Raw genomic sequence first — 14,817 nt, forward strand, 5'->3', positions numbered from 1 at the left:
AATATTGTGTTTTTCAGTAGGTTATTCGAAAATAATGTATGCAGTGAACAGGTATTTGTATTTTGGATGTTTCTACCTTTTTGTGTGCATTTTATGCTGTTTTTCATCCACATGACCTGACAACTCTGTAAATTGGGGGAAGGTTGCATAGTCCACACCTCGGCTGCTGTAGATGCCGATGTGTTCAGCTGCCATTAGGAACCCAGAGAACCCCCTACCTAACAGAATGTGGTACCTCAGACTGCAGCAGTTCAGGGAAAAAGGCCCATCATCACCTCCTCGGGGCAGCTAATGATGGGCAATAAGTGCTGGCTTTGACAGTGTTACCTACATCCTGAGGGAGAATTTTAAGAAAGTAGCAGTGACCTCAGGAGAATAACAGCAAAACCTTACTGTAATGGAGCAAGGTATTGCAGATGGCCTGATTAGCATCAGTGTTTTGTCGTTCAGTCCCATTTGTGTAAGCCCCGATTACAGGCATCTGATTTGGTGGGACCAATATTTTAAAGCATAATTATTTTTAAAACTCTGTTTGAATGTATATTGTGAGAGTATTACATGTATTGTGCAGTTTTTTTTACTGCCACCTTGACACAATCTGTTGGACCCCACATTTTAAAGCATAATTATTTTAAAACTTTTTCTCCTCTTGAGCATCCCTGATTTTAGTCGACTCATCGTTGGCGGCCGCGCCTTAAGTTGCCTCGGCCCCGAGCTCTGGAATACCCTTCCCACACCTCTCTGCCTTTCCACATCGCTGCTGTCCCGGTGAGACACTCCTTAAAATCCACCCCTTTGTCCCAATACCTCCTTTTGTGGCTCGGTGTCATATTTTGTTTTATAATGCTCCTGTGAAACGCCTTGGGTCGTTTTATCACGTTAAAGGCACTATATGAATGTAAGTTCTTGTTGTTGATAGATTTCACGTTTGTTTTTGTTGTTTCTTTTTAAATAAAGTGCCATGCAATTTGTTCCCCCATCCCCCAATACCGTTAACTAGAAATGTTTAGGAAGGTGCTGTGTGGTGATGCTGTAAGGTAATCTGTTGCCTCTTTAAGGAGTGCAGCCTGACGCTGTGCGGATGGAGCGAGTCAGATGGCTGTGGGGCTGCGCCGCTGTCTCAGAGCTGTACTAGGAGCTGTCCACACGGCGGGACCTGCTTCCACAAAACACACTGAGAAAGAGAGAGTGGTAAAGGAAAACAGACAAGAAAATTGCTTAATGTAACAGAACATTGCAACAAAAGACGACAGCTGCATGAATATATATATATATATATACAGTAGTTTCATCATGAATCTGCAGTTGGATTTTCTCTTAGTCCGGAAGCTGGTCGAGACATGAGGTTATTTTTTTTAGTGCAAGAAAATATTTAAGTATCTTCCAGCGTGCAGTTTAAACCCACAAGACGTGAAGACAGCATGGCAAGTGAGTACTGAAATACCTGAGCGTTATCATCCCTTTCAATGCAGAGAAGAAAAAATGAGGCAGAAATTCCTCAGCTTGTGCACTGTGCTTACAGATCAGCAACACGTATTTCATTAAATCGCGTGGGTGGGTTTCACTGCTTTATTAATTATTATATTTGTATATATTCCTGAATAAAACACTTATCTGGATGTAACATGCACAGTAGATTAAAAATACTGTAGAGATTTGTCAGCATGGTGTTCTGTTAACTGCCATTAAGTAATGTTAGAAACATTTCATCAGGAAAGGTTGGTTAGCTTTCGATTTCCTCTGTCGTGCTTGTTGGTTTCACCTATTCTAAAGAGGTCATTTAAAAAAAAATCTCCTGGTAAATTTTATCTTAAACCCTATGCTGCTCCCCAGCCCCGCGATGGTGTAGTTAGTACTGCAGAGGATCTGCCTTTTGCGGATTGGGATGAAGGCAGGGTGGGGCCAACATCCTCCTGCCATTCATATTTTTTTTTATATAGCTGAAAATGCTTTGACATCCTGTAATTGATGTTACATCTGACCTCCTCGGAACTGCAATGCCTATTTTTGTGGTCTCTCACACAGTCTATTATTTCAGTCCTCAGTGGGTAGTATGCCATCTTCTTGACCCAGTGCTAATTTGACACATCTTTTCACACAAAGTTTTTGTATTAATTAATGGTTTTGATGATCCCAAGATTCGAATAATTGGTTTAGATTTGTGGCTGAAAAATAGCCCTCAGTTACTATACTATCAATGTTGTTCATTGACATTGAAATGTTGTTCATGAAACTTTAAAATGTAAGGCTGTTCACTCCTACTGTGATGTCATCACATTTTCAGATATTGGTTATCACCAAATTTACATTTTATTCGTACCATGTTTATATCTGCATACTTGTATCTGAGTGAAGAGGTAATGTCTTTCTGTTTAAAGAGAGAAAACAACTGGAATGTTTGTGCATTATTTTGGTCACAGGTCACACAATATGTTGTTGGAACAAATTGCATTGCACTGTTTGGTAAATGCAGAAAACAGGCTAGCAAGCATCTGGGGCCATACATTGACACAAATTATATTTCAACGACAAGCAGTTTTTAAAAAAGAGTTTGCTCATTTTATTAATTAAAGGCAATAAGCACACCAGAAGTATTCTGGCCAGTTCAAGGATCCATTTATATTATTTTCTACTGTGCTGTTGAGTTGCTTATTCTCAAATACTATATGTTTTATTCTGGCTTTATGTAAAAAAAAACTTTGCCTTTTGTTAGGAGGGCCTCGCAGTCTAACTACTGATAAAATATTGGAGTAAGAGGTAATTGGATTCTAGCCTACTTAGGGAACATTAAAGCTTTTTGGATGGGAATTAGAACCACCCATCATCAGGTTAGGAGATTAGAAATATTGGTTTCAAAACTAGCTATGCAACAATGTTGCACTGAAATCACAAAGTATTTTTCAGTGGTAGAAATACTCTTTCAGCAGCATGAACTAATGTGCTAAGAATCTGATAGAATACCTGTTCACACAATTGGTAATAATACTCATGTTGCTGTTTGTTTTTTTCTGGATAGTTGGGTTAGAGGTGTTATAGAGACTGACACAACCCTATTGTTCAGTATTGATCCAGAATGCAGTGGAATTTGGGTCCAAATAATGGCCATCTACTGATTTAGGGTCAATTTAATCTTCTTCACTAAGCCTGTAGAGGTCGTACATATATGATTTGGAACAAAATATTTTCCATGATCCAAGTATATTAAGGATATGGTATAAGTAGTGAGATCAGACTCAACATTTAATATGAAGAAAAGTTGCAGTTATAGCATTGCCCCTTTAAACATTTTGGGAGTGGAAGTTTAGTGCAATTAAAGCCACCAGTGAAATTAATGGAGGATCAATCTTGTATAATCTCTGTATAAATATTTGTGTTTTTGCAATTGATTTGGGTATCTGTAAAAAGTAACAGCACGGCAGAAAATAGAGAATCATAAGTGTTTCAGTTCAGTTAATTTTTTTTAACAGTATTTTAACCAAAAGGATGGTGTGCACTTTGCTTGCCTTCTCTTCCCTGCGAGTGGCTAATTGCAATTGGTGTTTAGATCAAGAGTACAAACTACTAACATATGGAAATTAGAAATAGGAATAATTTTGATGATGAAAATGTATTCAAATAATGCATGTGCAAGAAACAATTAAGAAAATTATGTTTAGCTAGGAAGTAATAAGGGAAAAAGTCACACTTATGAAATTAGGTAAATTACATGATTGACTTAATTTAGTGATAATTGTTGCATTTTCAAATGTAACAGTATTACAGTTCCTTATAGGCAGGTAAGATGTATGGACTTTCTTAACATTTTTTGTATCTATTGCTGTAGAATAAAATCTTTTTAAAAAATTGAGATAAGTAGAATGTTATTGCCAACAGTGAGTCAGTAAATCCAGTGGTGAAGTTGACTGTAACTTGCTCACTTATGAGTTACACAATTAGCTTTGCTTGTACAAATACTTAACAAGTCTCATTGCTAGCCATTGCATGCCCTCAATGTGTACCTATATGTAGTGTCCTAGGCCCAACCATCTTCAGCTGCTTCATCAATGACCTTCCTTCAATCATAAGGTCAGAAGTGGGGATGTTCGCGGATGATTGCACAATGTTCAGCACCAGCCGTGACTCCTCAGATACTGAAGCAGTCCGTGTAGAAATGCAGCAAGACCTGGACAATATTCAGGCTTGGGCTGATAAGTGGCAAGTAACATTCGCGCCACACAAGTGCCAGGCAATGACCATCTCCAACAAGAGAGAATCTAACCATCTCCTCTTGACATTCAACGGCATTACCATCGCTGAATCCCCCACTATCAACATTCTAGGGGCTACCATTGACCAGAAACTGAACTGGAGTAGCCATATAAATACCATGGCTACAAGATCAGGTCAGAGGCTAGGAATCCTGAGGCGAGTAACACCTCCTGACTCCCCAAAGCCTGTCCACCATCTACAAGGCACAAGTCAGGAGTGTGATGGAATACTTTCCACTTGCCTGGTTGGGTGCAGCTCCAACAACACTCAAGAAGCTCGACACCATCCAGGACAAAGCAGCCCACTTGATTGGCACCCCATCTACAAACATTCACTCCCTCCACCACCGACGCACAGTTGCAGGAGTGTGTACCATCTACAAGATGCACTGCAGCAATGCACCAAGGCTCCTTAGACAGCACCTTCCAAACCCGTGACCTCTACCAACTAGAAGGACAAGGACAGCAAATACATGGGAACACCACCACCTGCAAGTTCCCGTCCAAGTCGCACACCATCCTGACTTGGAACTATATTGCTGTTCCTTCACTGTCGCTGGGTCAAAATCCTGGAACTCCCTTCCTAACAGCACGGTGGGTATACCTACCCCAAATGACTGCAGCGGTTCAAGAAGGCAGCTCACCACCACCTTCTCAAGGGCAATTAGGGATCGGCAATAAATGCTGGCCTGGCCAGTGTCGCCCACATCCCATGAATGAATAAAAAAAATACTGAGGATGAACAGTAAATAACAATGTTTATGGTACAAGGTATTGCAAATTTATAACTACTCATACCTGAACCTTGTACCATTAGAGACATAGAGTCATTTATGGCATAGAAGGAGGCCATTTGGCCCATCAAGTCCAGACCGGCTCACCCGAGAACAATCCAGTCTGTACCACTCCCTCACTTGATCCCTGTAGTCTTCCAAGTTTAATTCCTTCAAGTGCCCTTCCAGTTTCCTCTTGAAATTTTTGATTGTCTCCACTTCCATCACCCTCGTGGGCAGTGAGTTTCAGGTCATTACTACTCGCTGCGTAAAAACAAGTTCTTCCTCACATTTCCCCTGCATCTCTTGCCCAAAACCTTAAATCTGTGTCCCCTAGTCCTTGTACCACTAGTTAATTGAAACACTTTTTCCTTGTCTAACTTATCTAAGCCTGTCATAATCTTTTCCACCTCTATCAAATCTCCCCTCAATCTCCTTTGCTCCAGGGAGAACAGCTCCAGCTTTTCCAGCCTAACCTTGTAACTAAACTACCCCCCATCCCTGGAACCATTCTAGTAAATCTCTGCACACTCTGAAGGACCCTCACATCCTACCTATAGTGTGATGACCAAAACTGGACATAATACTCTAGTGGGGCCTAACCAAAGCTTTATAAGCATTCAGCATAACTTCCCTGCTTGTGTACTCTATGAAACCCAAGATCCCTTATGCTTTACTAACCACTCTCTCAATATGTCCTGCCACCTTCAAAGATCAAGGCACATGCACCCCCAGGTCCCTCTGTTCCAAGATCCAAGTCATTCATATAATAGAAAAAAATGCAGTGGTCCTAGCACTGACCCTTGGGGAACACTACTGTCCACCATCCACCAGTCTGAAAAACAACCGTTTACCATAACTTACTGTTTTTTTATCCTTGAGCCAATTTTGTTATCCAGTTGGACACTGACCCATCTATTTCATGAGCCTCAATTTTGTTACAGCCTTTTATATGGTACTTTGTCAAACTCTTTCTTAAAATCCATATAACAACATCCACTGCATTCCCTTCACCAATCTTCTCTGTTATTTCATCAAAATATTCAATCTGATTAGTCAAGTATGATCTGCCTTTTACAAATATGTACTGGTTATCCTTAAAGTGCCTGTTGATTTTTTTCCTGATTATTGTTTCTAAAACCTTTCCCACCACTGATGTGAAACCAACTGGTCTGTCATTGCTACAAATGTCCTTATAGCCTTTCTTGAATATGGGTATCACATTTGCCACTCTCTGATCCTTTGCCACCTCCCTCGTATATAGGGAAGATTGGAAGATTATGGCAGGCTGTTCTGCTATTTCTAGCCCCCACTTCCTATAGCAACCTGGGATGAAAGCCAACTGGACCAGGTAACCTATCTACCCTAAGCATAGCCAAACATTTCCAGTACCTCCTCACTCTCAATTTTTACCCTATCCATTGCATCTACACTCTCTGCTTCTACACATAATTTGCCAGATTCCTCTTCCTGAGTAAACACCGACACAAAGTACTCATTACGTTTTCTAGCTTTGCCCAGTGCCTCTGAGCATACATTATCCTCTTTGTCCCCAATAGGCCCCACTCCACCTCTTACTACCCGCTTACTATTTACATGCTGGTAGAAGATTTTTGGATTCCCTTTTATGTTGACTGCTATTCTATTCTATTCTCATATTCTCTCTGTTGATTTTTTTCCCCTTGATTATTGTTTCTAAGACCTTACCCATCACTTAACTTAAATTCTCAATCTGACAGCACAGTGGCGCAGTGGTTAGCACCGCAGCCTCACAGCTCCAAAGATCTGGGTTCAATTCTGGGTACTGCCTGTGTGGAGTTTGCAAGTTCTCCCTGTGTCTGCGTGGGTTTCCTCCGGGTGCTCCGGTTTCCTCCCACAAGCCAAAGACTTGCAGGTTGATAGGTAAATTGGCCATCAGCAATTGCCCCTAGTATAGGTAGGTGGTAGGGAAATATAGGGACAGGGTGGGGATGTGGTAGAAATATGGAATTAGTGTAAGATTAGTATAAATGGGTCTTTGATGGTCGGCATAGACTCGGTGGGCTGAAGGGCCTGTTTCAGTGCTGTATCTCTAAACTAAACTAAACTAACTCTTGAAATAGGAAGACAGACATGAATATATTGCTGATTAAAACACAATATTCAAAAACTCAGAGCTCACACCATCAGTTTTTATTTCAATATTGAATGTTCCCCCAAAAACTTTCATGGGCCAAAAAGATCATACAAAAAACATGGCTACGGGCTAACAGGGCAATCAGTTGAATAATTATTTGATAAGGGATGAGTACATAGATGTGACAAAAGAGATTGAGATTTATTTTTAAAATTATGAATTTTTGAAGAGTCTCTGTGGAACTGCCATTGAATGTTTGTGTTCGCATGGTTTTGCTTTAGTTGCTTATATTCTGCATTGTGCATCAGAAGTTTGCACAGGAATGTTAAAAATACATGTAGAAGGGGCTGTGTTAGCTTTGCTTCTATAAGATAAGCATTGGCTGTGGGCAAACAGTAAGCGCAGTCATTGAATAATCATGATCCTGTCGTGACTTTTGCATAGTAAAAAAACAGCTATTTTTAAATAAAGGTCACTCGTGGCGATACGTTTTTCTCCATTTTTCCAGAGTGAGCATTAAATGCACTTTATACAAGAGTCTTTTTTCCCACAGACGTGTGCAACACAAGATGAAGATCTATTTTCTTCCAGGGTGTGCATCAGATCTGTTTTGTGCAGGACTTATTTTTCTGATTAAAGTTTATAGCACAGAAGGTCATCATTTGGTCCACCATGCCTGGACCAGTTCGTTGCTAGAACAACCCAAAACAAATTCCATTGCCCTAATCTCTCCCCATAACTTAGTATCTTTATTTTAAATATTCATCCATTTTGTCATAAAAAATGCAGTGGTTTCTGCTTCCATTAGTAATACATTCCATATTCCAACAGCCCTCTCTACATAAAGAAACCTCTCCTATCTTCTCTCTTTCAGAAGAATTTTTAATTGATGACCTCTCGTCATTGACTCCTCAACCAGCGGAAATAATCTTTTCCCTATTCACCTGATCAAAACCTTTCATAATTTTAAAAGTCTCTATTAAACTTCATCTTAGACTTTTCTGCTTCAGTGGAAATAGTCCTATTATCTCAAGTCTCTCCTCATAACTATAGTTTTCTATTTCTCCTTGGCAGCTAAAAAGAGCAGTTTTAATAAATTAATGTGAATAAAGTGGACTTGTTACATAGCAGCAGGTATTCTGCTAAGTCTCCTATGATATATGAAGCATTTTGCTTTTTAAGTTAAGCTTTCAGTTACATTATTAGACACAGCAAACAAAAGTATAAATATGGGTAGATGGGGATATTGTAGACACATGGATATAATCAATACACAAGAGGCTTAGAAATTGAATACCAATTACACAGGAAGCTCAATACATCCAATTTATGAGATAGTTGCTGAAGGGAAGAGGGAAACCAGCAACTTGAAAGAGGACAATCCCTTGAGATAAATCTCACATCCATTATTCTTCTTTTCGCTACGTCTATTATATGAGGACCCAGTTTTATTTACAAATTCCCCTCAGGGTCCTTTACTGTAACCTAAACATTAAGGTCCCCTTAATAGGGGCTTTTCATTTTTCAGTGCGAAGAAGGTCTGTCAATCCCAGGTGTCTTAAGGTGATAGTTATTAATGTACAGCACTGTCTATGGATTCCTGATATTGCTGGATTTGGAGAGTTGTATATTCTTAGCAGTAATCAGCGTAGGGAAGAATGGTTCCCTCTGTCAGTCTCTTGGATTTTCATCCAGAAAGGCTTTGATTGCAAGCATTGCAATCCCATAGAATATATAGAAGTTCAGGCCTGCAGTGCCAACGTCTTCTGTAGATGTGAGGGGATTCAGTATGTTCTTTGGAGCACATTCAACTGAATTTGTTTGTTTCTGGCTTCTATCTCTGCCAATGTGATTGATCTCCAGACTTTATCCCCTAGCTCCTGGTCAGTAGTCATGTCTGCAACACTTTCTGGTGAGATTTGGTGAGATTGCCTGATTGTTTTTCATAAGTCTCTCTATCATCTTATCACTTTTTTTTATATTTGCATGTGATATTTGGGTCTGTTACCATTTTATTGGGGATTGAAGAGACTTATGCCTAATTCCCCTCTGTTGAAGTGTGCATGCTTAATCTGTAGACATTGTTACGACCAGGTGAGAAAGGTGTCTAAAGGTCTTTTACTGTCTTCACCTGGTCTTATTGTAACAGGGTTTACTTTTAAAAACACTGTGTTTTGAGCTCCCCCTTTGGTGAATCCTTGTTCACCACTTTCCAATTATAAGGCAAATAAATAAGCAAAAACAGACTTTCTTAGGTTTAAAGAAGAAAAGTGAAATTTATTAAACCTTAAACTCTTAATACGGTTAATGCCTACGATATATGACGCGCCCACACTAACATGCACACGCGATACACGCATGCAAATAGGGACAGAAAAGAACAGAAGCAAAATAAAATGGAGAGGCAATATCGGAAGATTTTCTTATTTACTGTGCTTAAAGCTCACTGTAGACCTTTTGTAAGTAGTCTTGCTTTTCATTGGGGCCACGTATTCTTCTTAAACCTTGTTTACTGTAGGAGACTTTTCTCTCCTGGGGTTCATGTGTCTTCAATGGTTTCCGAAGCTGGTGAGAGCAGACAGGAGAGAGGTGTTCACAGTCAAGGGGAAAACAGCCTTCGGATTTTAAATTCCCTGTTGGAAGTTCAAATTCAAAAAAACTCCAACAATCAGTTAGTCATGTCACCAAACTGGTCCGACCATGTCTGTTTGTGTATTCGGTCATCTTAGCAATCAAACCTGGAATGTTAGCCTTTCCACCTTCAATGTCTGGTAATCAAAAGTCCATTGTGGATTAAAGTGGAGCAGGGAATAACCCCTTTGTCCTTTGAAGTACTGTCTGTTGATATGCTAATGTCTCTCTCCAGCCAAAGTCTCCAATTGTTTTTTAAAGCAAGTTCTTTCTTCACCAGCAACAGTCCAAAATCAATGTTCATGTGGTGAAATTATTTTTTCTCATTCTTGGCAGGTGGGGGGCTTGCATGACACCTTCATACCTAGGGGAATGAAATGTGATTTGAAAAAAAACCCGGCGCATTTCATTACAGGGTTTGAGAGAAATATAAGATACAGAAAGAAAAACCATGCATTTCTTTCATTCATTTCCATTCATTAACAAATCTTAAAGCTTATTAAAAATGGTCTTTTCTGAGTGCCAGGGCTGCTTTAAATTTCCATTTTTTTCTCAGGAGAGTTAGTATTGGGCAGGTTTATCCTGAACCCTGAGTCTTGCAAAGACTTTTGACTTCAGGGCATGGGTGGTTCCCTATTCCTTTGACTGTGGGGGAAGATTCTTTATTAATCCCCCCTTTGTTCTCTGGGACACTTCTACCTGCAGATATTTGTGCAGACTTGTCTGCACTCTCCTGTGAAACTTCGACTAGGTGAGGCATCACCCCCACAGTTTCTGTGCCCCCTTGAGGTCTCTCTTTGTTTCTGCGGGTTCCTATAAATGCTGTTAGCAACTCTGGTGGGGTGCTTCTAGAGTCTGCATTTACATAGAAGGATGTTGGGTCGAACATTTCACATTTTTCAGGGTTGGTTGACCAGACAGTAGGGGTTTTCATCTGGGATTCCTCCCGGAATTCCTTTAACCTGCCCTCTTGGTCACTTTTTCCCCTTCTCTTTCTAAACTTTTGCCAGCCGTGTGCTTGCCTGTCCCCTTTTGTTCTTGGCGTGGGTCCCTTACAGTTCACCAGCCCTCTGCTGGAGGATCCTCCTATCCCCAGTACAGGACTTAGGGGCGCAGGTTTCCCTTCAACCTGGCACATGTGGAAACTCCTGCGGTTCTCCGCCACATCATTGTGGAGTTTTGGCCAGTCAAACTGCTTATGTATGCTGGCTTTGGTCTTTCGTATACCGGCATGTACAGCCACTGTAGTCTCGTGGGCCCTTCTTAATATTTCTCCCCGGTACCTCTGTGGCACCACTAACTGGTGAACAACTGTCCACTCCTTGCTCTCAGGTCTGTGAGGAGGACTCCATTTCCTCATCAGTACCTCATTCTTTAAATAGTAGCAGTCAGGGACACCCTCTGCTTTACTTTCAGACTGGGCAGTCTGTGCTAACACTCCCTTCTGTCCCTGAGAATTACTCTGGGCTTGCTTGTCCCACTCGAGGGGTGTGGGGTTACTTTCCCTGCAAACACCAAACCATGATAACCTTCAGGAATCCTATTAACTTTTCCTGCACTGGACGTAGTAAGCTTCCTGGGTTGCACTCTTACTGCAGTTAAAGCCACAGCTTGTTCTGTGTTTTCCATCAGGGTCCCATCTTCACTGAGCGGGTGTGCCCTGATTAATCCTACTGGTTTCCCCTTTAGTTTCCAGCAGTCAGCTTTTAAATGCCCTGCCTTATTACAAGGGAAAAACACAGGTCTCTGGGTCTTACTCTTGCCCACAGCACCTTTCCTTTTGGCTGGAGGAGGGTCCCCTGTCTCTCCTGCTTTACTTTCTCTTCCAGGACTGCCTGGGTGGATATCACATTCCCACCCTGTGTCCTTTTCAGATTTGTGGGGGTGATTAGGAAGGTTCTCGCCTGGGATACCGACTTATAAATTAAAGCAAACTTAACGGCCAGAATGGCCGTGTGCTGTGCTCCCTGAACCCGCTGCTCCTCTACATGGGTCTTTATTGAGAATGGGAGAGAGTTTTTAAATTCCTCTAACATGATTACTTCTCTGCGAGTCTGATTGCTGAGCTGTATTTTTAAAGCCCTCAGCCACTGATCAAAAGCCAGCTGCTTGCTTCTTTCAAACTCCAGATAAGTTTGATTGGCTTGCTTTTTGAGGGTTCTAAACTTTTGGCAACAGACTTTGGGTACTAATACACATGCTCCGAGGATAGCATTTTTGGTCAGTTCATAATTTGATGAACTCTCATCTGGCAACAAGGAATAAACCTCCTGGCTTTTCCAATTAGCTTGCTTTGTATTAAAAAATACCAGGTCTCAGCTGGCTATTTTAGCTGCCTTGCCTGTTTCTCAAAATACACGAAAAAAGCTTCCACATCTTCCTCATTGAATTTTGGAATTAATTGGGCGAGTTTTAGCAATCTCGCACCCAGCCCTGAATTCTGCTTCTCCATATTGGCCATGCTTTCACTGGGGTTACTTTGTTTCCCCCGAGTTAACTCAAGCCGCTTCAGCTGTCTCTCTTCGGATTCTTTCTGGAATATTCTTTCTCTCCTCGCTTTCCTTCTCCTGTCTTTCTCTCTGTGCTCTTTCTCTCGTTCCTTCTCCTGTCTTTCTCTCTCTCTTTTTCCTGCCTTTCATTTTCTTCATGTTCCTTCTGGAAGGCTTTCTCTTTCTCCTTCTCTCTTTCCTCTAATTCAAGTTTCCTCTATTCCAGTTGTATCTTTGCTAACAATACCCTGTCGAAGTCTTCTGCTAACCCTGTTTCTGCCTCTTCAGATTCAATGGAAAAATGGTTGGCCACTAGCGTTAGGAGTTCAGACTTCCTAACCTTGCCACGTACAGTGATTCCACACTGCTCAGCCATTTTCCTCAACTCCTCCATAGACAGTGCTTTTAACATATCCCAAGTTACTTCACCCTGGCTTGGAGAACTACTAGTTTCAGTTGCAGACATGCTAGTTTTCAATCACACACAACCACCTTCAACGTCTGGTAATCAAAAGTCAACTGTGATTAAATTGGAGCAGGGAATTGCCCCTTTGTCCTTTGAAGTACTGTATGTACTGTATGCTAATGTCTCTCTCCAGCCAAAGTCTCCAATTGTTTTTTAAAGCAAGTTGTCTTTTCACCAACAACAGTTTAAAATCAATGTTCATGTGGCGAAATTAATGTTCCTCATTCTTGGCAGGTGGGGGGCTTGCCTGACAACATTTAAATAAATCTTTATTAGGAATAGTATGTTTCAATTTTGGTTTATTAATGCTGCAATAACCAAAATCTGTGACACGGTGTCTGAGTACTCTCAGACCTATACACGCGCCAGTAAATCTCTGTGTAGTTAATCTCATTAATAGGATTGCACCGTATAGGGACATGAGAGCTAAACATAGATCCCTCATTATATTTCTCTAACTTTCAGTGGAAGAGCTATGCAAATTTTAAGGTAAGGTGAAGGTGATTTGTCAAGGGAAGGAGGGAAAAGGCAGAGTTGATAAGCATGCAGGCTCTGCTCTCTATATGCCACTTCTCTGGGGGGAATCTAGCCTGAGCACACAAGCTTGACTGTTTTATAATTGCATCACTGCACACACTCCTATTGACTAACAGTGGGAGCACAAGAGTGCAATAAAAAATATGCTGTGCCTTGGAAGGGATGACTTTTGCATGCACACTTTTGTTTTAAGGGAACAGAACTGATGAAAACAAATTGCCTATCAAATTAGAGTTCTAGTAAATGTACAAAATTTATATTGTATAATCAGTAATGTTGTGGATGTAGCCAGTCAGTCAAACCTGAAACACATAGCAACATGTTTTTCCGAGGCAGCGCAACTTGTCGGACTAAAAGCAAGTTTAAAGAAAACTGAAGTTCTGCATCAGCCTGCACCCCAAGAAGAATATAGACCACCAAGCATTGCCATCAAGGGAACCGAGCTGACTGGGCAGGAAGACTGAAAGGCAGGACAGTTGATGAGCAGTGGCAGATGTTTAAGGAGATATTCAATTCCTCCCAACTAAAATATATTCCAGAGAGGAAGAAAGATTCTAAGAGGGGGAAAAACATCCATGACTAAGCAAGGAAGTTAAGGATGACATAAAGACAAAAACTAAGGCATACCATATTATAAAGGCCAGTGGCAGGCTGCAAGATTGGGAAACTTTTAAAGATCAACAAAGGGTTACTAAAAAATTAATAGAAAGAGCAAAGGTAAATTATGAAAGAAAACTAGCGTAAAATATAAAAACAAATAGCAAAAGCTTCTTTAAGTATATAAAAGGGAAGAGAGTAGCTAAAGTGAATGTTGGTTCCTTGGAGGATGAGACTGGGGAGTTAATGGAGGGGAACACAGAAATGGCAGAGACACTAAATCAGTATTTTGCTTCAGTTTTCACAGTGGAGGACACTAGTACCATCCCAATAGTACCAGGTAATGCAGAGGTTATAGAAAGGGAGGAACTTATAACAATCATCATCACTAGGGAAAAAGTACTGAGCTAACTATTGGGATTGAAGGCAGACAAGTCCCCAGGGCCTTAAAGGAAGTGGCAGTGGAGATAGTGGATCCATTGGTTATAATATTCCAAAATTCCCTGGATGCGGGAAAGGTTCCAGTGGATTGGAAAAAAGCTAATATAACACCCTTATTCAAAAAGGGAGGGAGGCAGAAAGTAGGAAACTACAGACCAGTAAGTTTAACATCTGTCGTTGGGAAATTGTTAGAATCCATTATTAAGGAAGTAATAACAGGACATTTAGAAAGTCAAAATGCAATCCATCAGAGTCAGCGTGGTTTTATGAAGGGTAAATCGTGTTTGACTAATTTGCTAGAGTTCTTCGAAGCTGTAACAAGCAAAGTGGATAATGGGGATCCTGTAGATGTAGTATATCTGGACTTCCAGAAGACATTGATAAGGTGCCGCACAAAAGGATAATACACAAGGTAAGATCACATGGGGTTAGGGGCAATTTAATAGCTTGGATAAAGGATTGGCTAACCAACAGAAAACAGAGAGTTGGGATAAATCGTTTTTTTTCTGGTTGGCAAGCT

The 14,817-nt window shown here is 40.8% G+C and overlaps 1 protein-coding gene across 1 annotated transcript in view; it reads left to right on the forward strand.

Moving 5' to 3' along the window:
* The first annotated feature begins 1,091 nt into the window (after positions 1 to 1,091).
* LOC137376194 (janus kinase and microtubule-interacting protein 1-like) overlaps positions 1,092 to 14,817 on the forward strand; it is a 398,950-nt gene continuing 385,224 nt past the window's right edge. Inside the window, exon 1 of the mRNA XM_068044290.1 lies at positions 1,092 to 1,428. The gene's annotated coding sequence lies outside the window, so the exon portion shown is untranslated. The remainder of the gene's footprint in view (positions 1,429 to 14,817) is intronic.

This window comes from Heterodontus francisci, chromosome 1 (genome assembly GCF_036365525.1).
Source record: "Heterodontus francisci isolate sHetFra1 chromosome 1, sHetFra1.hap1, whole genome shotgun sequence".
Lineage (NCBI taxonomy): Eukaryota > Metazoa > Chordata > Chondrichthyes > Heterodontiformes > Heterodontidae > Heterodontus > Heterodontus francisci.